Genomic DNA, 25,459 nt, shown 5'->3' on the forward strand with positions numbered 1-25,459 from the left:
GTGGGAAAAGGATCACTTCACATGTTTGGATTATACCCCCTTCCCCTACACACACGCACACCAAATATATCGGCTGTTGTTCTTATAAGGAAATATAACATGTATGAATTGTGTCAAGAAATATTAGAGCCTATTCACATCCCTACGGAACTTGGAAGAAAGCCCACGTACAGATTGGGAAGTTTTGTTACGACCAAATTGGGATGTAGAGTAAATTAAAAAGCAAAGTCCTACCTTGTGCTTTGCACCAAGCCATGAAGGTGTATAGGGGGTGTGGAGTTAGTAGAGTTAGGGCCCCACGCTTTCTTCATCAGGCCGAAGGTGGGAATGATGTGATCAGCACCACGCCCCTGGCCGCCTTACCCCCACCCCCTTCCCCAGAGTTTCCTCCAGGTACCCACGACGCTGGGTGGGCACCAAAGCAGCTTGAACAGGTGGACAAAATCCCGATTATCCCCCGTCGGGGATCGAACCCAGATCTCTCGCATGGTAATAAAACGCCCTAACCACTGTGCTACTGCGGCACATACAGTAATTAAGGCAAGAATTGTTTTAGCGTTTCGTTCAACGTTTTTAGGCGAATCATTTTCGGAGATATAACGTGTAGCTCTTGTCGGTTCTGCGACCTGGCTTGAGAAAAGGCGATTTTCTGACGAACAACATTCCACCTGACAAGTCACGTGACTTTCCTACATTTCCTGTGCCTGTTGGCTTTTGCACGAAAGACGAGTTGCTCTTGAGACAGACAGAATCACCCGATCACCTAATGGTGCAATGTGTGTTGCCTACCCTTCCGGCATTATTTACTGCCATTAAAGTCTTATGGGGAAGAACTTTTTTCCACCACTGTACATGTGCGGAAATTTCATGGCATGTACGGACGTACGGTCCAGACCTTGGTCAGTACGCTAAATGCACTGCTTGACAAAATTTGCTCTTGCAGTTTTATCCCTAATATTTCCCTAAGAAATTCTTAAACAAATCGTACAGACCTGGAGATAAAAATACGGTCCGTTTGCCAAGTGCAGGCCCGTAACCAGGATTTTTTTGAGGAGGGGGGCCAGACCCATAGGTGAATTTTACAAGCAACGACGATATGACTTTGTGTGTGACATGTTTAACCGAATCGACCGGAATCCTGCCTTCTTGTAAAGTGTAATGTTATCTGATGAGGCCACATTCCAAGTCTCTGGTACTGTGAATAAGCATAACGTTAGAATTTGGGGTCAGCGAATGTACACAGTATCAGGAGAAAGGTGCGAGATAGCCCGAAAGTGAACGTTTGGTGTGGCCTCATGTGCGACAAGATCATTGGACCGTTCTTCTTTGCTGAGGAGACTGTCACAGGAACAACGTACCTAGACATGCTGGAGTAGTTTTGATTTCCCCAGGTTGAAGACCTGCAACCAAACCTTTGGTTTCAGCAAGATGGTGCTCCACCTCACTGGTCTATGGATGTTCGGAAAACTCCAGGACGCTGGATTGGACGAGATGGACCCGTGGATTGGCCTCCACGTTCTCCGGACATCACACTATTAGATTTTTTTCTCTGGGGCTACGTGAAGGACAGGGTGTTCGCCACTGCAGTGCGGGACCTTCCGGACATGTTGCAGCGGACCTGGATGAAAGTTGAATATAGACTAGACATTCTTCGTGTCACCGCAGGGGCCCAAATGGAAGTGTTTTGATTTGTTGTTGTAATTTCTTTTTCAAAACTTAACTTGACATACAACTTATTTTTGTGAAAAAAATTAATTAATTTCATTTCATTTTGTATATGGAGCAAGTTGAAAATAGGTCATTTCGATGTAGACACCCTGTATATCGTCTGAATCTGTGATTCATTCTGCGTACAACGGTATATCGTTCATATCTCCAGGGCAAATAGTCTCTGAGCTAAAGTCATTTCAAGGTACCGCTGCATTTTGAAGCTTGGATCAGTGGCGTGCCGACCATTCCTTTTCGGGGTACAACTCAAGTTACATTGGTCATATGATAATAATGCAAATATTTTTGTGTTCCCTACATGTCAGCGATCATTTCCATGTGCATGTCGACACTGTCATGTACTTTTTTCTTGGGGGAGGGTGGGGGGAACCAATTTTTTTTCCGAAATTTTGGAATTTTGAGACTTAGCCCCCTCCCCCCGCCACATATACGCCGAATGTGCATAAATTTTATATAGTCTGAATATCTGGTTCATTCCGCGTACTACGGTATATCACTCATCTCTCTAGGGCAATTAGTCTCCGTTCTACACTCATTTAATTGAAACTCTGCATTTTGCTCAAAATCTGCTCGGGACCGAGAGGCTTACATGTGAAAATGGCCTTGGGACTCAAAAGAACACATAGTGGCACGTAGGAACATGTTTGCAGTGTCCAGGCGTCAGGCCCCCAAGATCTCCCGACCCTACCAGCTTGCATTTTTTCTTAAAGGGTTTACTGAAGGACGGGGTGTATGCACACAAAACGCGTAAGTTACTAGCTTTTAAGGACAACATTTCGGCTCAAATCAGGAACATCACAGGACAAGACATTTCGGCGACTGACAGCGAATATGCAAACACGGGTGGAGGCGTGCCTTCTTGTAAAAGGCGGACACTTTCAACAAATGCTCTGATCACAATGAACAATCAACGGTAAACTATCCAAGGTACGTCATCTATAAATTACTTTCATATCTGTATGGTATATTTCATATTACAGCTCATTTTGTCGGGCCGGTTCCATAAGAATCACCCTGTATTTAGTTGATGCAGTAACATTTCAATTTACCTGTTCTATACAAAAAACGCAAATTTCAACTTCCTATATACAAATTATACCCGTTTTTTTATTGTTCTTCCTTGCTCGTTGTCCCTCAGGCTCGTCAGTCCATTGTCGAATTATCCATTCAGTTCCTGTTCATGGAGTTTTAGGAAGGTGCTGTTGTTTTACAGGGTGGAGGTGTCACCCACACGCCCAACAACTAGTATGCGAGCACTTTAAATTCTGCTAAAATTTTCAAAAATTACTGTGTAGACAACGTGTTTTATACATATTCAAAGATGAGGAATTAAGATCGCAGGAACGTTAGGCCATTATAAAGCTAAAAGTTTGTAATATTTTCGGTAGCTTAGGATAAATACGGGGGAGAGCACTAACATTGTGACCACGATAGCTACCATATAAGGTACATGAACCCAATATGGTACTAGACCATATTGAGTTCAGGTACCTTATATGCTGTTTCCAAGCGATTATAAAGTTAAATCAACAGATTATGTTAGTATGTCATTTAGACTGTCTGAATGACGTGATTCAACCTGTTGGCTGTACCTATAGTGCTGTAACGTGAGGACAAAGAAGCGAAATAGCTGAACCTCGTGACTGTGTTCTACATGATCTAATATTGCATATGGAAGTTATTACTTACTGCATTTGTGTTAGGTGTTTATCCTATCTAGTCATTATTATGATAGCTCATAATTTGTACTTTACAACACTGTACTTAGTTTAGACTTTAATCTAAAGTCCTGTTTATAACGAAGGAAGAAATAACATTATGTAAGGTAGACTCAATATGGCCTTCACAGTAATATGTTGTGAAGGACATGCGCAAATGTGACATTTGTTACTTTTATTTTCATGTAGAGTGGTAGGAGTCACTAAGGATGATTAATCAAGGGTTCGATACCCGGTGGAGGCACACAGTGGTTCGGATTTCACTTTAAACTGAAGGTCCAGTCCCAATTAGCCTTACTGTGCATAAAGTGAACTTAAAAACAACAACTCAATCAATCAACCAACTCACTAAGGATGATGAAGGACCTTTAATTATCCCAGACTGTACTGTAATTCATGCTCTTCTGGTGACAAATTATGACATGTCATTTCCTTCTTTATTTTTTTGTAAATGATATTTATTTTTGTAATCTCATTATGTAGTTATGTAAATAAAATGTAAGTGTATCAAAATACTTATCTATAAAATAACATTGTACTTTATTTACAATTTTTTATGTGAAAGAACAAAATATATTACTAGGCCATATTTGGTACATATGTACCTAATATGGCTTAAACGTTACTTTAGAACAAAATCTTCACTGCACCAATGCTATTATTTGGAACTGATTCCAATTTTCAGTAAACGTCCAGAAATGTTCCCTATTTTGAATCTTGCGATTATTTTTACCTTTCTGACTTTGTACATCATTAGAAACAATCACAAACCTTAGGTACGCCATATTGGGTTCAGGTACCTTATATTTGAACATTGTGAGCTGAAGTTGTGGCAGGAGTTAGATTTATTGAGTAAATTGTATGGGAATGCTTTTCAGCAAAATCAGCCAGCACGTTTCAATATGACGAACATCAAATGTACTGAACCTTTTGGAAAGTAGCCTACACTCGGTGCGGTTGATAAGTGAGAGACACGATCGTACGTGGCACCAGGGTCGGATTAACCTATGGGCAACTGGGGCCCCCGCCAAAAGGAAGCTGTGAAGAGCCTCCACCAAAAAATATTTTAACCAGCTGGCTATGCTTGTGAAAAATTACATAAGAAGTTGTATTTTAAAAATAAAAATAAAAACTTCAAAATTGTCGTATGTCTACACTCTTCTGGATCCAATTGTAGCACAGCTCTCAGTCGATCTGTTTGTAGATATCTGAAGCTCAGTATACTTTATACCATGGACTGATTTGGCTGTGGTGTGGAAATAAGGCACACTTATTCAAACAATCAATTCTCAGATACGATTAAGATAATAAATGATCCTACGAAGTACATAACTTTCTTTCGTTAATAACATCAAAAATGAATATTAGTAAAAAACAGGCTTCGTGCTGCCATGGGACAGGATCGCTTATCCAATCTATGTTTATTAAGCATTGAACATGAACTTCTTCGTGAATTGAACTTCGATGATATAGTAGATGAATTTTCGGCGATAAAGCCAAGAAAAGTTTGTCTAAGTACTATAAGTGTTAAGCCTTTGAGAATTTTCTTGAAGAAAGTGTAGTCACTACAATTTCCACAACGAACCTGTCTGTAATTGTCCAGTAGATGGACCGTGCATATGTAGTGGCATATTTACTCTTACTTGTAAATAATATAATTTATAATAACTTTTTTTACGTAAGTACAGTCTACTGCTCAGTTCTTTGTTTCCGTCTGAACCCACTTAGTATTGGCCATATATTATAGTTACGGTGTTCACTCTTCATAATATACTGTAGACATTTATACGCAGAAATTTACTGCTTCTATAGCGCTACAATTTTCGTCCTGTAACTTTATTTTACTGCGCTATTTTCCGTGCAAAACTATCTGTGATATGTTCGATTGTGAATGACTACTGATTCTAAAATCAGGTCTACCATTTCAACTGCTGAAAATTGGTGGTTAACATATTGAGCTAATAATGCTCCAAGTAAAAATAATAAAAAAAGGGGGCCACCCACAAAACATTTTGCCCAGGGGCCTCCACAAACCTTGATACGGCCCTGCGTGGCACACACAGAACACCAAATGTGTCAATTGGAACAACTTTTTGTTTACACTAACACAATAAAGTGCAAAAACTGATAATACTGTACTTTTGTTGCATAGAAATTAACAGATAAATGCATCAAAAGGGCAGCTGCTGTTCCGTGTATGCACTAAAAATGCATCAGTTGAACAGATCAGACACGATCATATCGAAGAAACAAAAATTGTCCCCTTAACAGCGCATATACATTGATTTGATACATTTCGAGTTCTGTGTGTAGAAGTAGCTGACTGGAATTCGAATGTGAATGTGCAGGGGTAAGTTCTGATGCGATAAATTTCCATAACCTTGGAGCAATGTTTAATGTTAAACTCGCGCAGAGGTGTCTGAGGATCTAGATCCTACACGACTAATTCTGATCCTATTCTCGAGGGGAAAGTTGGTGGGATGGAAATGCCAGACCCTTTCATGTTCACATATATTGGTCGGGTATATTACTCTTGCATATGCGATGAGTTGTTCAGCTACGTGGGGACAATAATCGTTTGGACACGAGTTCAAACATGTATAGTACAATTGAATTAAACCGTACTAGTTCTAATGAAATAAAATACAATATTTCACAACGGATGCGCACTGGTTATCACTAAGTAAACGTGGGATGTCTACAAGTATGGAAACGCCTGTCTAAAACATTGACAGACAGTGAAATAGGAATAAAACAGACCCAAACAAGGAAGGGGGCGGGGAAACACCAAATAAGATATGTGACCGAAATGGAGGCCATTATGAAATCCGCCATCTTGGATTTAATTCATCAGATGGCCCCAACTTCTTGCCACTTTCTGGCTTCACACTATGGCCTCTTAATGCTAAGTTTTGTCTGCCAAGAAAAAATAAACTCCCTTGCTCTCTTCCCCCGCGTTTTATCACTCAATCACCGCTACTGTTCCTAAGAGAACGCACAAGAGATAATGTATTAAATGTAATGTATACACTCCAAATGCATCATCAAACTGTGAGTTTAACAGTCAATTTTTTGGTTTGTCGTTGATAGAGACTTCTGATCCGATGAATTTTAATGCATCAAGAGAAAACGAAGTTTTAAGGCCTAGCGCGCACTAGCGATTGCTAAACTCTGTACCAGCTAACTGTAGACCAGGCGAACGTGAACAAGTCTCTGCGCAAGTCACTACAGTCCACAAAGGAAGAGCTTCAAGTGCAAATTCTTGCCTGACTAGATCCTATTTGAACTTTGCGTGCCATCCATATCAAATTTCATATATTGCTTGCCGTCTATATGTAGACATACATGCTATTTTCAAGGAAAAAACCTTAAATTCATTCTTATATTTTACAACATTGAATATATGTTTAATACTCCAAATTTATATTTTTATTTTGCCGTATTTTCAAACTATAATGCATATTGTGATACATCTACACGTTTTCGTGAATATATGAAGAGTATCTTCTCCAAGATGGTATCCAAGACCAAACTTTAAAATTTTCAATTGAATTTTGGAAAATGAACATCAAGATGAAAAATTAAAATGTTAATTTGCAAAAACACATTTGAAATCAGCGCACCTAAATTAAGTGAGAACATGTATGAGTGAAAAAAAAAATGTTCCCAAGTGTTAACCAGTACCTAGAGTTAAAGGAATATTCTTTACCTATAATATTTCGAATTATCATACAGAAAGTGCGTTCATGAATATCAAATTTCAAACAAATTGAATAAACAAATTGTCACTTACAGATCTGAAATTCCAAACATCTCTAGATAATCTATTAGTTGTAGTACGAGCGTTATAAACCTCCAGTCGAGAGTACTTGCAAACTGACTTCAGATGTAAAATCAACCACTTCCTGAGAAACGTATAAACGTTTGAATTCACTTATATTAGTTGTTTACCCACTTTTTTATCCTTGCAACTACATCGTTCAAGTGGTAACCCTAGCATATCGTGATTCTGCGTCAGTTAGGAGAAATGAGGGATCTGTTGGTAAACCTTTTACCAGTTTGAGTCAGTGGCGTCTCGTCCCTTGGGGCTTCCGGCTCTTAGCCCCTAAAGAAAAACGGACGTATTCACGTAATTATCAATCACCATAACGCATAACTATCACACAGTCCTTTAAAAGGCGATTTTTACGCAAGTAAATTCATCGTCTGTTCAAATGGATACGACAGCGCTCCTAGCGGCATTGATGTCAATTATCGTTTTCCGGGGCAAGTCGCAAAAGGAAGGCGTGGCCTACACCCACTTACGCTACAGTGAAGGTCACATGCTAGCAGAGAGAGGAGGGGAGAGTGCAATGGATTTGAGTGCTGATTCGGGGCTAGTGCCGTTGCGTCGCGTTCGATCTCGCGTGTTGTTCTGTAGTGTTTTGGTGGCTTTCATTCGCTATGTTTGAGTGAGTTTGGCAGGGTTGATGTTTGAACACAAATTGATGAAGGACAGGCTGTCAATTACAAGACACAATTCATTTGTCCGGAAAAATAGGCATATATTAAATAGAATTATCGATTGCTTAAACATGAACTTGCTCTACGAGGACATAATGAAAGAGAACAATCTTTAAACAGAGGCATCTTCCCAGATATATCATCCCGTCATAGAAGAGGGAAAACTAAAGAGGGAACTTTGTGTTCTTTATTGTAGTGAAGAGTTGAAAAACATAAACTCTATAAGTAGATTTTTTACATTTTTTATTTAAAATTATTTAGAGGGTACCTTTTCAGAAACAGTAAAAATGACAAACATAGTTTTAATAACTCCAGTGGCAACAGCTGTATCTGAACGATGTTTCAGCACATTGAAGCGTATTAAAACCTGCTTAAGAAATGCAATGGGACAAGACAGACCAAATGCCTTGGCACTTGCTTACAATAGAGATAGAATACATTTCAAACATAGAGGGCTTCAACGAAAAAGTAATAACAAAGTTTGCTGAGCAGAAGAACAGGAGGCAACGTTCGTAGAAAGGTATGTTTCACAACAATACCTGTTTCTTTTGTAATCATGTGAATTGTCATTATATTTTAAATTCTTTAAAAAAAATACGTAAGTCCAGTTTTGTAGTTTAGAAGAAGATAAATACTCGTTTCTTTGTAATTCATGTAATTTGTCATTCTTTCAAAAAAGTAAGTCCAGTTTTGTAGTCTAGAAGAAAAAAATACCTATTTTTTGTAATTCATGTGAATTGTCATTATATTTTAAATTCTTTAAAAAATAAGCCCCGCCAAATTTGAGGCCACGAGACGTCACTGGTTTGAGTGATACCAACATTCTGTCTGGCCTACAGATACAGAACAGACTAGCTACATAGGATATATGTACATTTCTCAACCCAACTTACAATGAACAAGCAAAACTTTAACGTAAGCAATAACGTCGTGTTTGAAGATTGCGTTGTGAGAGACCAGATCCACGTGCGGTCCGTTTCTTAACACACATTCGGAATGCATACTATTCTCCTTCCCCTTTAAAGCGCCAACTGCTCTGAAAGTCCTGTCCCCGACTGCGAAATGGCTTTCGTGCGGGGTTTTCCTGCGCTTCAAACAAACGATCCCTCACACTGCCACTGGTGTGGAATTCCCCTCCGTGCTATCTTCGTGCACACACTTACACGATTCAAATGTATGTCAGGCCAAAACATGGCCACATACAAGGGGAACGTTAACCATTCGGCTATGCCGGAGTCAGACCGAGTAAAGTTCGTTAATCGAAAACAGTCTTTATACATTTCTAACAATAGTTTTGAAGTGATATATTGTGGTTAACTATTATAATTGTATTCATAATCACTGGACTAAATATCTTAACCCTCAGTTCTGTTTACGCCAATTACTTAAATATTTACTTCTCCCGAACTGCCATTTCTTTTAGTTATTTCACGAACTTTCTTCATTCAGTTTTGAACAAAGGATGTCTCTCAAAAAACACTATTTTTTTATCTTGTTCTCCAACTTTATATACAATGCATTTCTCAAAAATTTTAGTTTGATAAATACAATACAAGCTATAAAGTTTTTAGTTTGTTAAAAATATATTTCTAAAGAGGAATATAAAAACATACAGCAATGAGCTTGACGAATATATTCCCTTTAATCAGAACTCTCTTCACAAGAAAAGATGACAACAAGAACCTGATACTCTGGATTTCTTTCAAATCAATATTCCCATGCCACTCCATACGAAAATGAAGCTACCGGATGTCACTAAAGCTCCATTCTGAATAAAAATCTTCACACATGACGTGCAAATTTGGGCAAACACAGTTGAGAATTTATCATTTAGCTAGTCGCCAATTGCATCATTTGACGCTACGCACTGTGATCTTGATTTGAGGATTTATACTAGTATTGATGTTAATATATTTTTTAGACTTTGAGGCAATTTATTTCAAAGAGATTTGCAGAGCCCTAACAAGAAGATATTACTGCGCTCGGGGAGAGAATAGATATTGGCGTCCCCTATAATCGAATTCAAACAAATGAAACATACCCTTTCTTCTAATATTTGCTCACCCCGTATGGCGTTCGTAGTACAACATATAATAATTATGTCTCAAACGCGAGCACTCCCCTACATGAAAAGAATATTGTTTCTTAAATGTAGAAAAATTCAGTAAAACAAAATTTACCTTCGACAAAAGTCCTAAATGTTCATTCGACGTTACTTATTCCCCCCAATCTATTGGGTAAAGTACAATGCGTTACTATGGAGTATAGTGAGTACAACAATAAATAAAACATCGTTGTACGAAAATACATTTTGAAATCAAATTTATATTTTGTATGTCAATATCGAGTTATATGATTGTAACTTTAGTTTTATCGATTTTTGACTTCCGAGTAACTGACTCACATAAACAGACATTCACTTGCATATCTAGTATCAGTCTACAGAAACGGATGTATCGATGTTGTGTAATTTATGGTTAATTTATATGTAGCGATTGCTTCAATTATTGACTGTAAATATTTAGAGTGAAAACTAGCCCCTGCGCATTGGAACATGCCATTAAAGCATATAGGAAATGTGCGAGGCTAGAACCTCACATATTCACAAACTTGGCGATTTATGGAGGTGGTGTTATCAGCACACGCTCCGGACATCTTGGAATATAGGGCGATTGATTGATTGATTGATTTGCTTTATTTTACTTCGCTTCTTGTGCCACTTTTGGCTAATTTGCGAAGATGGGGATGAGTGATGACATGATGAAATTGATGAATTGTCACTCACAAACATCCATGCCCACGCCGCGATTCGAACCAGGGACCCTTGACGTCGTAGCGCTATGTGCTAACTACTACGCCACGGGGGCTGGCTGGAGTTAGAGCGAATTCGAACTTGTATCAGCATGAACGTTTTTCAGCTTACCAAATTTAATATTTATGGTTCAATAATTTAGGAGATATCATAACTTTAAGGATCTGAGGAAGGGTCCAGGAGAGTAATTTAACTTACGATTTGGCACACTACATCGATGTGTAAGCGCAAATGTGGGCTCGATCAGGACTGGGCTACCGAGTTAACGAGTGAACTAACTGTACTCCCTGCGTGATATATGTTAGAACAACACTCACCTCCACCTATATCTAGTTAAGGAAATAATCAGGTGGTGCAAATACCCCTGTGTGACACCGGTTCCAAGTTCTGATAAGAAACGTGGCGAAACACTTCCTCACTCAGTTATACCTAACAAGAGCACAACAGGTAAGGTCAGTGCAACGCTTCTACTGGGTTATAGTGCTCTGAGACAATCCTCTACACATTCGAAACCATAATGATTAAAAGAACAACAAGAGATGAAGCGGAACCGGTTACGAAGTAGAAATTGGCGAGGATTTGGATCAATAAGTTTTGAAATATAACATCTATGCGGGTTATGCAATGTCGTGCAAGAACCAAGAGTGTTTCAATAATTTGTATTTTTTTGTTATTTAGCCTCGCTTTTCTGCCACTTTTGTCTAATCGCGACGATGAGGATAAGTAATAATATCATGGAATCGATGAAGGGACATTCACAAAGAACACTCATACCGGAATTCGAACCAGGGACGCCTTGCGTCGTAGTGCGTTGTTTTAACAACTCCTCCACGGAGATCAGTAACAGAGTTTCAATAACAACCTGTAAAGACTATAATAATAATAATGATTTTTTAATCTCTATTCTTAACCATTATAATGATTTCGGCCGTTCCTAAGGATCCCACTGAATTTTTCTATTTGTAATATTGTTCTTGTATGTTATGTATTACTAATCTCTTGTCAACATTTCATTTCAAATTTGTAACGCGCATTCTTGTGTGAACTGCTGGATGAAGGCTCCTTAACTGGTCTTCATGAGAATAAATTAAGTATAAATACATAAAATACATAAATTTTAATTTTTGTCTAACTGGTATGATAAAACTGGGATAATAATCAATAGTGACTCGCACCGTGTCGTGCGGTCTAGGCCGTAATGCTTTGGGTTCCGGCTACGGAACGCGGACAGATAAGTCTCCTGGAGGAAGCGTTAACAACTTTTCTCCTGAGATCTCGGCCTGTGAACGGGACCGTTGGCCACACACTGTAGGAAATTGGGGAGTAGCGTAACCCGATCATGGCAACTTACAATAACGTCTGGGGGTTGGGAGTGAGGCCGCCAGTCGGTAGGTAGGCCCTGGCTCTCACGGGCTCTTGTGCCACGGGTTGTTGTTATTATTAATAATAATCAATAGTAAAATGCATAAAAGACTTACAAAATAAACTACAATTGCACAACTAATGCATAAAAGACTTACAAAATAAACTACAATTACACAAGTACACAGGGGCGGCGCGAGGGGGTAGCTTCCGCACCCCCTTCAGCACCCCCAACGTTCAACTGAAAACACAAACCCTTAGAGTGTCATATTATGTCATGTCGTCATATTGAGCGCCGAGTGTTGGATACTGAGGTAAGACCGTTATTATCGTATGCAACAGACAAGCACTTTTAAGAAAGTGCATTTATAGGCCTATATGATTTTCTGTACTGGCGGCAGCCTCTATGAAGATCAGCGGCAGTTTTTTTCCTCTCGTCAGCATTGTTGTTATGAATATTTCCATCTTTTTGATTTGTGGTTTTTAATAATTGCCTATAACTTAATGTGAGTTATGTTTTTTCCCTTGTTCTTTTTTGCATTGTTGATAAACGGTTTATTTTCCGCCTACTTGTTCTTCCTCACACTGGATCAAAAATTTGAGCTGATTTCAATTTCATTTCAATCAGTAATTTATGTTAATCAGTGGCGGCGATTAGGGTAGCAGTTCCGCCCCGCTCTTTGCTATTTCTGCTCCCGCTCTATACTAAACTTTATATGCCAAGGGAAAGTAAGCTGTCCTCTCCCCCAGCCGCCAGTTTTGAAAGGTTGCATGCGTGTCTAATGTTTTTCTTATTTTCAACATCGCAACCTTCTAAATTTCTTTGCGCACCCCTCCCCCCTCCCCAGCACCCCTAGATGATTAATCCTGTCGCCTTCGCTGCAACTACATAACTACAACTATTGGCCTGCAACTGAATGTTAAGTATTAAAGTCGTGAATGTTCAAGAGGCGTAAGAACATTTGTGAAAACGGCGAAAAAACTTCAGAACTAGCTTAATTTTTTTTATTCTACATAGTTCAGTTTCTAATAAAGTACACAAAATTAAGAGGTTTCGTAAGAAGAGGGCAAATGGAAGGTCACACAAAACATGAAATGGTGATCGTCATCAAGAGGGACATTTCGAGATGCCTGTTTAACGAGATATTAAAAAAATACACTATTTGTCCCGTTTTATAAAAGTCTAGGAGTTAGCTTAAAAATCAAGTCTAAATTTGAGACATTCCATTCTAAAGAAAATGTTGATGCAATTTTTAAACTAGCGTCATCGTAAAACAGTTGAACTACGTTTCAAACACTTTATAACAATCGAAATGTTTCATTTTCGTCGAGAACGTTCTGGCAGACAGCACTTTACTGTTAGGTCGCGTCGCGGGTTGGAATGTTTTGTGCGTTCCGTTGTTTGTAGAGCAGTGAATAAGGCGGGTGCATCGTCGCCTTGTAATCAAGGGGTCCCGGGTTCGATCCCCAGTGGAGGCACATAGTGGTTCGGATCCCACTCTAGACTGTAGGCCCAGTCCATAGGCTTAGCCGTACTGTTCATAAAGTTGACTTATAACACCAATCAATCAATCAAAGCAGTGAATAAGCATGGTGAAGAAGCGTACATGTAGTTTCAATACCGACATACACAAATAATTTAAAGTCCTGCGTCTTGACACAAACTCAAAAGAAAAATCTAGAGTATTGTGTCTGATATGTGGGCTAAGTGTTTCGGGGAGTTTTATGAACGTTTGGTGAAGGATAAAGCTGTTCTCAAGGAGAATGTTTGTTCTGATAAATACTTCAGCGTAGGCCTAACATCAAAGGTAAAACACTGTGTAAGGCCTGCCGAGATTGTAATAATTATTACCTTTATATTTAATTTATGTTTATGATGTATCATTAATGTGATCCATACTTTAATGAATAATAATAATAATAATAACATTAATGTTATAAGTAAGCCTAATCGATTTTTAAGGAGGAGGGCGGGAAACTGACGTACTTATGATGTCCCGTTTTCGGACCAAAATATTATGGTTTCTGCTGATTAGCATCCCAAAAATGAATCAGAATAACAATGAACAAAATATGCAATTGATATCCATCCAGCTTTAAGCTTAAGTAACATGCGGTGAATAAAGTAACTGTCTGGGCTTCTGGTTACTCTCATGCGGGAGAAAAATCGAGTTTACATTAACCTTAATGAGTCTGCATTTCGTGAACAAAGGAAAGAGAATACCCTTCCTTCTCTCTGCGCCCCAACTAATGGAGTTTCTAATATTATCGAGTGAGCACGAAGCACAAAGCTCTCTCGGAACGTACGTATACGATTCCATTGCAAATGAATAAAGCAGGAATACAAGGGCGTGAGTCTGCGAGAGAGAGGAGGAGGGGGGATCGTGTGCTGCATTGACAATAAACTAGAAGCTAATCAGTATTGAGAACTCAAATTTGCCAACATTCACTCAAATATGGAAACGAAGTAATAAATTAACAAACTGTAAAAAAATGCCGAAGGTCGAAGCAAATGTACAGCTTTTTTTCATCAAAAAATGTTTACGTGGCACCTAGCCATTGGCGTGTTGTTTCCAGTCTCCCTCCACCCCACCTGCCCGATCTAGCCGTGTATCTGTTACATGCGGAGAGCGCTGCTCATCTGTTATTCGTTTGTCAGCTGGCCTCGCACATCTGCATGCTGGCGAGAACCGATCTCGTAAGAATCAATATGGAAGTCGAGCGTCCCCCATTGCGGCGGAATTTGGTAATAACGGAAACTTTTTGCTCCAAAAAATAGAGTTGGAAAGTAGCACACGTAACCTAGGAAGCAGATGTTGCAACACGATCCCCCCCCCCTTTCTAAAAAAAAAATGGCCCTGAATGGAGCTTCTGGTGCGTTGCCAATTAACCCGTCCCCCACCTCCATCGTCGTGTTGTCTTAGCGCATGCACAAAAGTCGAAGAATGATCAGTGCCAGCCAGCAACGTAAGTTGGAGCTTCGGAATCTATTGAATGTCAGAAAATATTCTATACCAGGAAGATAGGTTTGCTACAAAGTTTTCGATTAGTTTAATCAACTCCACGATGCAGATCCCATTTTCAAAACTGTTTTACAAGCAAACTAACTATCCAAATAATAATGTATTAAATAACCCAGACATTTCCACACCAAAACTATTACACAATAATAATTGAAGGTGTGACACCAAGACGAGACAGGATCCGTATAATCGAAGTGAGATAGATTGACTGATTGATTAGGTGGTTTATTTTATTTTGCTTTTCTGTCACTTTTGGCTAATCGCGAAGATGAGTATGAGAGATGATGTGATGAAATTGAATCCATGCTCAGGCCGTGATTCAAACCTGGAATCTCTGACAACAAATCCTGTGTACGTACATGTTTGTAGAATTATTTACTTCTGAGATATCGAAGTAAAAACGTATGTCCAACATTAACTTTTGATTGTTTGACTAGCATAAACATAGTCAGATGGAGATCAGTTATATCTAGGGACGTGAAGTTTTCGTTTTAACGATGACACAGAAAAGTTGAGGAAAGCAAACTAAAGTGCTTAAAATGTATTTGGATAGGAGGCAAGCTTTCGATGTTTCTGAATCGCAAAATAACGCGAATTATGCCATTTTCAGAATAATACCGAATTATACACGCGAGGAACACCGCGAAATATGCAATGTGAACGGGGGATAACACTTCTTGTGTTCAAAAGGAATTACCTGAAGCGCTATTCTGTCATTTGTAGTGTAGCTGGTGATATTTGGATTGAAAAGAGATTATCACTCTTCATTTATTATTATTCATTATTTATGCTGCGCTGAGTCGGTGTTTGTTATCTATCTCATTCCACGAAAATTTGTATTCATAGCTCTGATATACCGATAGCTGATATGGACAGTGGGACAAACAGACCGTCTCATATGGGTACTTCATTCAGCTTTTGCCTAAGAGAAGCGTCAGGTCAACCTTGCAGCAGGTTTTCGCATATGTAGATCCAAACGTGCGGGCAGAATATAGTTATACTGAGACGGGTTATATTCCGACACAACTGCATACTTGCAAGAAAACAGTTATTTAATTTGTAAAATACAGACAAAATAATATATCCATTAGCAGGTACGTACTTGATCGGTTGCAATCACTGTGCAGACGAACTAGGATCCGCAGATTCGCCAACTGGAGTTTGTATTGCGCTGAAGATCAAGAGCGAGTCGAGCAAGACTGAATACGTTGCATAGCGCGTGGAATTCGTGATACCAGTGTTGCACATCCCACTATTTTAACCCTATGTTTATTGTGATTGATTAATAATGGTGCTATACAGCGGCGAGAATGGCTGAATCGAGGTCTCCTGTTCAGCGCGCGGTTTTACCAGAGTGTTATTTCCGAAGGGAAAAGCTCTTTAAATCAAGCAAGTTGTTTTAAATGCATAATCCTCCTTACTACAACATGATCAAAGTAAAACAGGGCGTGAGGTGATTAGCCGTCAATGTGCGCACGAACTGTATCACTGGTGCTGAATGATTTGCGGTTTAAGTTTAGGAAGAGGACACGACTGATTGTTGTTGGACGACAAAAGAATCTCCGCATTATTAAAAGATACCGCCGTGATAAGAAACATGTTTATTATTTGGATGAGACGTGTTTTAACTCGGTGAGAGGTGGCGGGGGGTCGTACATTGAATCAGACATTGAAGGACACCACCGTGCAAAACCACCGTCAGGGCTGAAGAAACCGAGGAGAAGAGAAGAGGGGAAGGGGGAGGCTTATTGTTTCACCCACTGGCGGCAATGAAGTCTTTGTTGAAGGCGTGTATTTACTGTTCCGTGCAAAGAAAGGGTGATTATCAGCAAGAAATGGACAGATCAAGATTTGAATCCTGGTTTAGTGAAGTGATTCATAAATTGAAACCAGAGTAATATGCACCTGATTGTCACCAATGACAAATCATGCTTTTTTTTCTGGTATAACTTGAAGTGCGTGTGTCTTACAGTAACTGATGTATTGCCAACGAAGCAACCAAGTTTTCATAACTGTATTTCTTTCTAAACCAAAAACAATAATTTGTCATTAAATTCAAGAGGGGCCTATCGTTGTTTACTTTTATCTTTGTATTTTTTTCTTTTTTGGGTGCTCGAAATATACACACATGCTCTCATGTTTAGAAGTTATTTCGTATTTATATTAAGTAATGACACATTTATTAAATAATCTATGCGCAGAAAGTACTTCTAAAATGTTATGTTTCAGCAGACAAAAAGAAACAAAAATACATTCCGCTCGACATGCATGCGAGTTTTGATGTGTTGTGCGGTTGGCAATACTGTGGATTTTCTCAGTGTGTACCATGTAAGCAGCTCTGCGGTTGAGGCAAGACTGGCACGGAAGATTCTGAGCTCAGTTCTCGCGCGGATTGATACATAAAACCTGCTGCAAACTTAGCTTGACGCTTGGCTTAGTAGCCTAAAAATGGATGCCTTTGAAGAGTACAAATACAATCCAGTGCAAATACACAAACACACAGTTCCACACAGAACAATTGAATTGGATTGAATTGGCGTTGATGTAAGGCAAAATTCAGTTAATGTTGGTATATCACCTAATCTAACATATTGATTGATTGATTGATTGAGTTGGTGTTTAAGTCTACTTTATGCACAGTAAGGCTAATCGGAACTGGATCTATAGTTTAAAATGGGATCCGAACCACTATATGCGCCCACCGGGTATCGAACCCGGGACCCCTAATCTAACATATTGAACAAGTCATCATGAAGTTCTGTATAACTTGGAGTTTCTGTGTACAACATGCTACCAGTATCCACTCTGAGCTGTAGTTGAATTTATCGCTATTGCAGTTTCTAAGCTATCAATATTCGACACGGACAATTGAGTACGAACGTTATGTAAAGGCATTATTTTCAGTTCTTGCTGATTAGACTAAGAAATCGATGGGAGGCAGATGGGTGTGAGATTTTTTTTCTGCTGAGGACAGTCACATTTAATATAGCCCTAAATACCATACAAAATGCATATTTGGCTAAGGAAACATTTATTTTATCTGGAGTCTCTTGTTCACTGAAAAGGGAGGCAGTAAAGGGGTGGAATGGTCGACGTGGGCCGTCAGCCCCCAGCCCTCTTTCGTGTCGCTGTAGGGAAGATTTATTCCTCTAGAAAACTTCCACTTTGGTCTCCATTAGTGTGAATTTATGTACTTTTTTCCACTGCGAATTTTATACGTAGGACTTGTAGTAGTGATGTTATTTTCTGTAAAAAAATCGCACATTTATTTTCTGTTATTAGCACATTTGAGTGTCCAATAGATCCAATCCCGATTGGACCATTTTGATAAAAAATCATTTAAGTTCTTTCGCAGTCAGAAAGGAAACTAGTGAAGGATTATACTTATATTGATCGAACATATTAGTTTCGGTCGGCCTTAGTTTCCATAAGATGATCCCATTAAGTACGTATGTTGTCTGAAAGCGAAACTGTATTTTGTTATTGTAATTTTTTTGCGTCACCTTTCGGTCACTTTGGCTAATCGTGACGATGACGATTATATAATGCAACTGATGAAGGGACACATATAAGGCCCCTTCCCATGCTGGGACTCGAACCCCGGGTACTTCGATGGCCAGACCGAAAGGCGACCGGCGACAGAAAAACAAATACCAGTTGTAGCCATGTATATGGGTTACGTTGTATTCATGAAAGGAAATATTCCGTCTACAAAGACTCAAAGAATGGAAACGAGGTTTTAACTAACAGAAGAGAGAGAACAAAATTTACAAGTAAGGAAAGAAAAGTTATACATTCTACACATTTAATGTTTGTTGGGAACAAAAACTTCATAGATGAGCCTGATAGCGTAGTGAGAGAGTTCGCGAGTTCGATTTACCATTATTATGTGTGCAAGATTTTGATTGGATTTGATTTTTATCATTGTTATTTAGCGTTGCTTTTCTGCCGCTTTTCGCTAATCGCGAAGATCTCTGCCATTTAAAGTGATGAATGACCACTCACAAAGAACACCAAGTCCGGGATTCGAACACGTGCTGTGGTAACAAATCCGGCACGGAGGTCGTATATGTGCTTTAATGGACTTTATAAAACTATGTAAAATTTAGCAAGTTCGAATGATTTGGAATCGTGTTGTACCATGGGACGATTCCATTTTGCTTTGGAGTCGCAGTTGTTTCAAAATAATGATCAGCACATACAGGGATTTCGAAAGACAAAGAAGCTCATTTCAGAAATTACATTCTGTAATGTCACAACTCCTATCATATAGTTGACCCACTTCGAGTGGTAGAAGTTGACGGTCAGTTTGAAATGCCAGCGTAAACACTCATCAGCGAGACAACTTTTGAAATTGTGACGCAAAATGAATGCTTGTCGTACAGCATTAGGTAATATTAGTTATCGCACTGAGCATCTAATTCTGACAAGGTTTCGTAAATCACACGCTCAATATAATATGACGCAAGAAACTTATGAAACGAAGTTGCTGCAGGCGAAGTTTAATGCGGAGAATATTATGTTGGAATAGAAACAACTGTCTTTCGTGGAATGGTCTGAGCGTCATATTTACAAAAAAACGCATTAGCGATTATCCTAACTGTACACAAAAGCGACAAAAATAAAAAATAAAAATCACTTAAAGACATTACAACGAATAATGAATTAATATTTTCCAAATATGGACTGCATATTCTTTTGCCATGGTGCTACAGCCCTTGAATAACCTTGACCTGCTTTTCTCTGTTTAAAGACTACTGTCTTCACTTCGTGGCGTTTCCGATCTGCTTCTACATGTTCGAGTTGCAGGCTCTGTGACCGAGTGAGGTGTGTGGTCGACTTTCGATTTCTCGACGAAAGTTCCAGGGTTTAAATCCATCAATAAATTGGCCATAGTTTCAATCTTGCATCACATTACTTGGTCGCTGGGTCGTTCTATCTCCATTGTTGGCTGCTTCCAGAAAGATATCTCAGCCGTAATAACAAAAGCTCCAATCTATTTGTTTAAATCAAGAAGACTTAGGTGGGCAGGCCATGTGGCATGAATGCTAGAGGAAAGAAGAGTTTACAGGATTCTTGTTGGGAAACCTAGTGGTAAGAGACCAGTAGGAAGGCCAAGACGAAGATGAAGGGATAACGTTGAGATGGACTTAAAGGAAATCGGTTGAATGGAAATGATTGGATTGATCTAGCCCAGGATAGGGACTTGTGTTGCTGCAGTCATAAACCTTCGGGTTTAAGAAGGCTACAGAGTTAGTAAGTTAGTTAGTATTATAATTGTCACATTTTTTTTCTTGTAGACGTCCTCAGTTGAAAAATCAATACCTGGGAGGAAGCCGGGTTGCATCAATACTTTAGAGAAAGTTTGTTAAATTATTAATAGACTGGGTATTTAGACGAAAACTAGTTGTTTTTTTTTATTCAAAAGGCATATTTCCATTTTTTCTGCTTTTCACTGTAAATGAAACCACATCTATGTTGTATATTTAGCATATTTGGCCAATTTTGACCAAAAGCATATTTTGTTACATTCTCATATACACGGCATATATTTCTTTTTGCCAGGCCCTGTTACGTAATGGATAACACAGCACGCTACGACTACAGGGGTACGGGGTTCGAATGCGGGCTGGGTATGGGTGTTCTTTGTGAGTGTCCCTTCATCAATCCTCAATCATCATCAGTGGCGGCGAATAGTGCCTCCCTCTCACTTTTTGCCACTTTTTCTCCGGCACTATGCATCCATGTATCAAGGTAAAGTAAACTGTTCCTGCCCTCCCCAGGTTTGGCACCTTGCCCCCCCCCCCAGTATTGGAACCCAATCGCCGCCACTGCTCATCATAATCTTCGCCATTAGCCAAAAGTGGCAGAAAAGCGAAGTAAAATGAGCCAAGTCAATTAATTAATCAAAGTGTATATTTTACAGAATTCTTCAAAATGGTTGCCAAATATAAGGTTTCCCATGAAAACTTGGAATGAGTATTCAAAGAAGAGTCGGTCTTGTGAACTTTTGAAACTGCATACAAGTTGTCTTCTAGGCATCGTTATCTTTACGTAATGAAATTTGTTTGAAGTCTATTTTGTGCTCAAAGAGGCTAATCGATACTGGACCTACAGTTTAACTTGGGGTTTGCTCCACTAAGCAATGTGCCTCCATCGGGAATCGAACCCAGAGTAAATTGACTATTGTAAACGCTATAAAATCGTAATTGGATATTGCAATATGAATTATTGTAAGTAGTTTCGACACAACTGATTCATAAAAAACTGACATATTTAATTGTCAATTCACTGTACTTACTCTGTGAACAAGAGCAACACGTTGTTACGTGTGAAAAGTAATATAGATGTGGGAGTTATAAACCTTTACATTATATTCTGAAAATATCGCCCCTTGTCCCGAAGGCACAGCTGGACACGTCGTACATCAAAATATATCAAAAGTTCTCCCTTATCTGGTTGCTGCAACTGCTAAGCAGCCGTGACCATCTACTGCTTTAGCTTAGCTACGATGCTTTCCGGATTCACTCGCAAGAGATCGCACAAAGCGCCAGCATAAATTATTATCTTTGAGTACAGGTAGGTTTGCGAGCATCAAATTCCCTCTACTATGTCTTTTACGTAATTGTATAAAGGTTATAAATAAGTACGTTTTCATAGGATATACTCGCTGCTGTAACGCATACTGCATCTTCACAGAGACTGAGGCAATATGGCGACGATAGTTACTAAATCCTAAGCAGCTAGGCATTCCCTCCCTTGACAATTTAGGAATCTCTCAGATGTCCTGCGTCAAGTGAATCTAAAGCCGCGTCCCCACTATGCCAGGTGGCAAGGCCGCACGCAAAAGCCGAGCAAGTGGGTACGTGTCGTCAGCCTCTGTCGACGGGTCTCTTGCCAGGTCGAATCGAACCAGACTATACCGCGTTTGGTAGAACCTGTCCCGCTTCCCGCGCTAGGGAGCGCTCAACAGTTTCGGTGTCAATGAGAAACGAGGAAAAAATCGTCTGCTGGGCAGCGAGGAGCGAATGAAAGCCAGAAGAGAGGCGTTTACGTAGACGCTGTTGCGACGTTGCGTATTTTAATTGGCTGCCTGGCTTTGACTTTCCCCAGCACGGAAACTGTTGAGCGCTCCCTAGCGCGGGAAGAGGGACAGGTTCTACCAAACGCGGTATAGTAGCGGTTTTCTTCAAAGGAAATCGTGCCGACGCTCGAAGTAGGGGACGCAACGACTGGCGCCGAGCATGTCTGGGGGAAGGATTGGGTCTTGTTTCTTCAACTTTTGATCATGGAGTGGAGTGGACTGTTTAGGAGTGGACGGTCTCGCAAGTCACAGCATTATAGAAATATAGAAAAACATATAACTTATTTTAAACCTTTAAAACTCACGTCATTGTTTTTTACAAATGTTTAAAACGTTTAGAATACAGTGTTGTAACATTTTTTAGACTTGTTTAAAACACATTTTCATATTTGATACTGTAGTTATTTGTGAACAGAAGTCTGTTCAGTGGCTGAAAATGTAATTTCAATTAACAAAAACATATCGTAATGAGTACCCGTGGGGCACGTTTAAAACACCTGGCTATTGGATTGGATTGATTTGGTGTTTTAAGTCCGCTTTATGCACAGTAAGGCTAATCGGGACTGGACCTACAGTTTAAAGTGGGATCCGAACCACTTGTGCCGCCACCGGGTATCGAACCTGGGACCCCTTGATTACAAGGCGACGACGCTACCACTGCGCCATCGGGGAGGCCCATCCTGGCTATGTTTTATCTACTTTTTTTGGAAGTGTTCATAACATTCATAAAGTTGAATAGTATAGGATCTACCAATTTCAACGTCAGATCTTTAAAATTAGATAGAATGAAAACCACAAGTGATAATGACATATATATACAGGGTGACTGGTAATTAGATGTATTCCCTGAAAGGGGTTAAAGTAGAGACAATTTGCAATAAATTTGACCATATGATACCCAGTCCGAAAATTAGTACTTTTCGAGATAATCGAATTTCTATTGTTTCTTTAAAAAATGACAATTTTCCACATAAAAAGATGAATTGAGAAAAAACTGCTCATTGTATGGAACTTATTTCAGCGTTTTCTGATTGCTAACAAATAAGTGGTTCGTTGAAAAAAAAAACGTTTTTCCCAAATAATAATCACATGTAAGTAACGGGTGGGTCTAAACTTACAAGTGATGATAAAATATGCACTCTTAGTTTACTTGGCAACGTATTAATAACAAAAATGGTATGACACGATGCGTACAAATTACTTTAATTACTTCCTTGTGTCATCAGCTATCCAACAAGGTACAAATGTTGCTAACATTCACATTTGTGTACAAGAAATAATACTTCATTCATCTTCATGTGAATGGAATCAATGAACAATACAATTAAAGAACATTACACGTCTTGCTCAAAGTGGGCACCTCCGTTACGAATGCAGGCATGCAGGTTTTTACGGACATTTGGTCTCTTAACTCGTGATATGATGGTGTCCTTGATGTGTTGACCAGCTGTTAAGATCCTCTCCCTGAGCTCTTCTTGCGAGTTTACCGGTGTCTTGTCATGTGGCTCCAAATGTAAAAATCGATCGGGGGATCGAGCCGGCCAGAGAATCGGGCCGCCTCGGTCAATCCATTTCTTTGGGTAATTTTCATCCAGCCACTGTCGCACGGCCAGGCAGAAGTATGGATGGGCGTCATCACTATCATTTGATCGAACCCCTGCCCCAAATGTAAGATTCAATTTTGAGGTATTTTCTCTTAAAACGCTCCTCTTACGAGCGGGTTTTTCGAGGCCATTTATTTTAAGGTAAGTGTCGGTCTGGAGGTTAATCAATGCATGTACAAATTTGAAAATATCAGGATGGTTGGTGTAAAACATGGCATTCAGTTTACTGTGAAAGGCTTCACATGCATTTGTTGTGCGATAGGCCGAGGCAGAAAAATCTGCCCATATGTGTGGAGGGTACGTAGAATCTTCTGCAATATATAGTTTTCTACCAAATAATCACAGAACTTTGTAATTTTCTCATCTGATGCCTTATCTTCGAACATGTCAATTGCGAAGCAATCAGAGACATCATGGGGAGGTAAGTAAGACAAACCAAAAATATAATTGAGCCATTTACCTTCGGGACCTCTTTCCTTGTAGATTTTCGAAAGACCTAGGTTTTTCATTTTTCGCCACCAGGCTTGGCATAGGTGAAACCTACATCCTACTATAACACATCTCCCACCCCATACTTCATTAATGGCACCGTGAATCCCTTGTTCAAAGTCAACGCATATTCTTTTCGGTTCAAGACTACTGCCGCAAACTTGCTCACACTTTAATTTCACAGCATTGAACAACGAAGTATACGTACTTTTTAATTTGTCCTTTAATACGCAGAATAACAGGGGCACATAATGGCCTTTTTCCAGAATATGAACCGTGAACAACTGAGTGAAATGTTTTGTACAGTAGCTGAAGGTCCCATCCATATAAAGACAATCAGCATCGCAAAGATATTTTAGATTTGATTCACAACCGAATACTATTATGTTCTTTACGCTGTCATTAATTAGTACGAAATTCTCACCACGAACAGTCCTTATGGTCTGGTTTTCGACTGCTTCATGAACATCGCTCACTGATTTCGGCAATGGAGGGAGCATATTTCGCCGTGTTCTATACACAGCCTCTTGCAAAAGTTTCTTATCTGTGAAATGTAGCTTATTGATACTTGTAAGCCTTTCTTCGTTCAGCGCCGCGTACACAATGCTTGAGGGTTGTTCATGTAATGCACTTGACGCCTTCAGTTTACATGAACCACGAATTTGTTGAAGTATTAAACTGCGTTCATTGCTATCGTGATTATGAATTATCTTCTCACTTTCAACTATCATGTCACTGTTCGTAATTATTATTGCTGTACACGACTTGTTTGTGCAACGCCACCGAACACGTCCATCTGAATATGCGTAAGCTTTCCTGAATTTATAATTGTCCTTACTTATTAGATCCTTACCTCTATTCGATGCCTCTGCGAGCAGTTCCATGGTCGACCGGACCCCGCTGTAATGAAACGTGTAACGTTGAGGTGAAACACAGAGAGGTAGACGAAAGCCACGATCAGTCGTTGCCCTTGAGAGACAGGATTGCCAACCTATACAATTCTTAGCTCGGCTAGACATTCAAGAGTGGCGGAAAACATTCTTGGCGCTGATAGACGCACGATAAGGGGAAGATGAAGAATTTGTATTCTATAACATGTTATTGATTGGTTGTTATAGTAACAGTGTGTAAGATGT

Source organism: Lepisma saccharinum, chromosome 19 (genome assembly GCF_977018435.1).
Source record: "Lepisma saccharinum chromosome 19, izLepSacc3.1, whole genome shotgun sequence".
In the NCBI taxonomy this organism is placed as follows: domain Eukaryota; kingdom Metazoa; phylum Arthropoda; class Insecta; order Zygentoma; family Lepismatidae; genus Lepisma; species Lepisma saccharinum.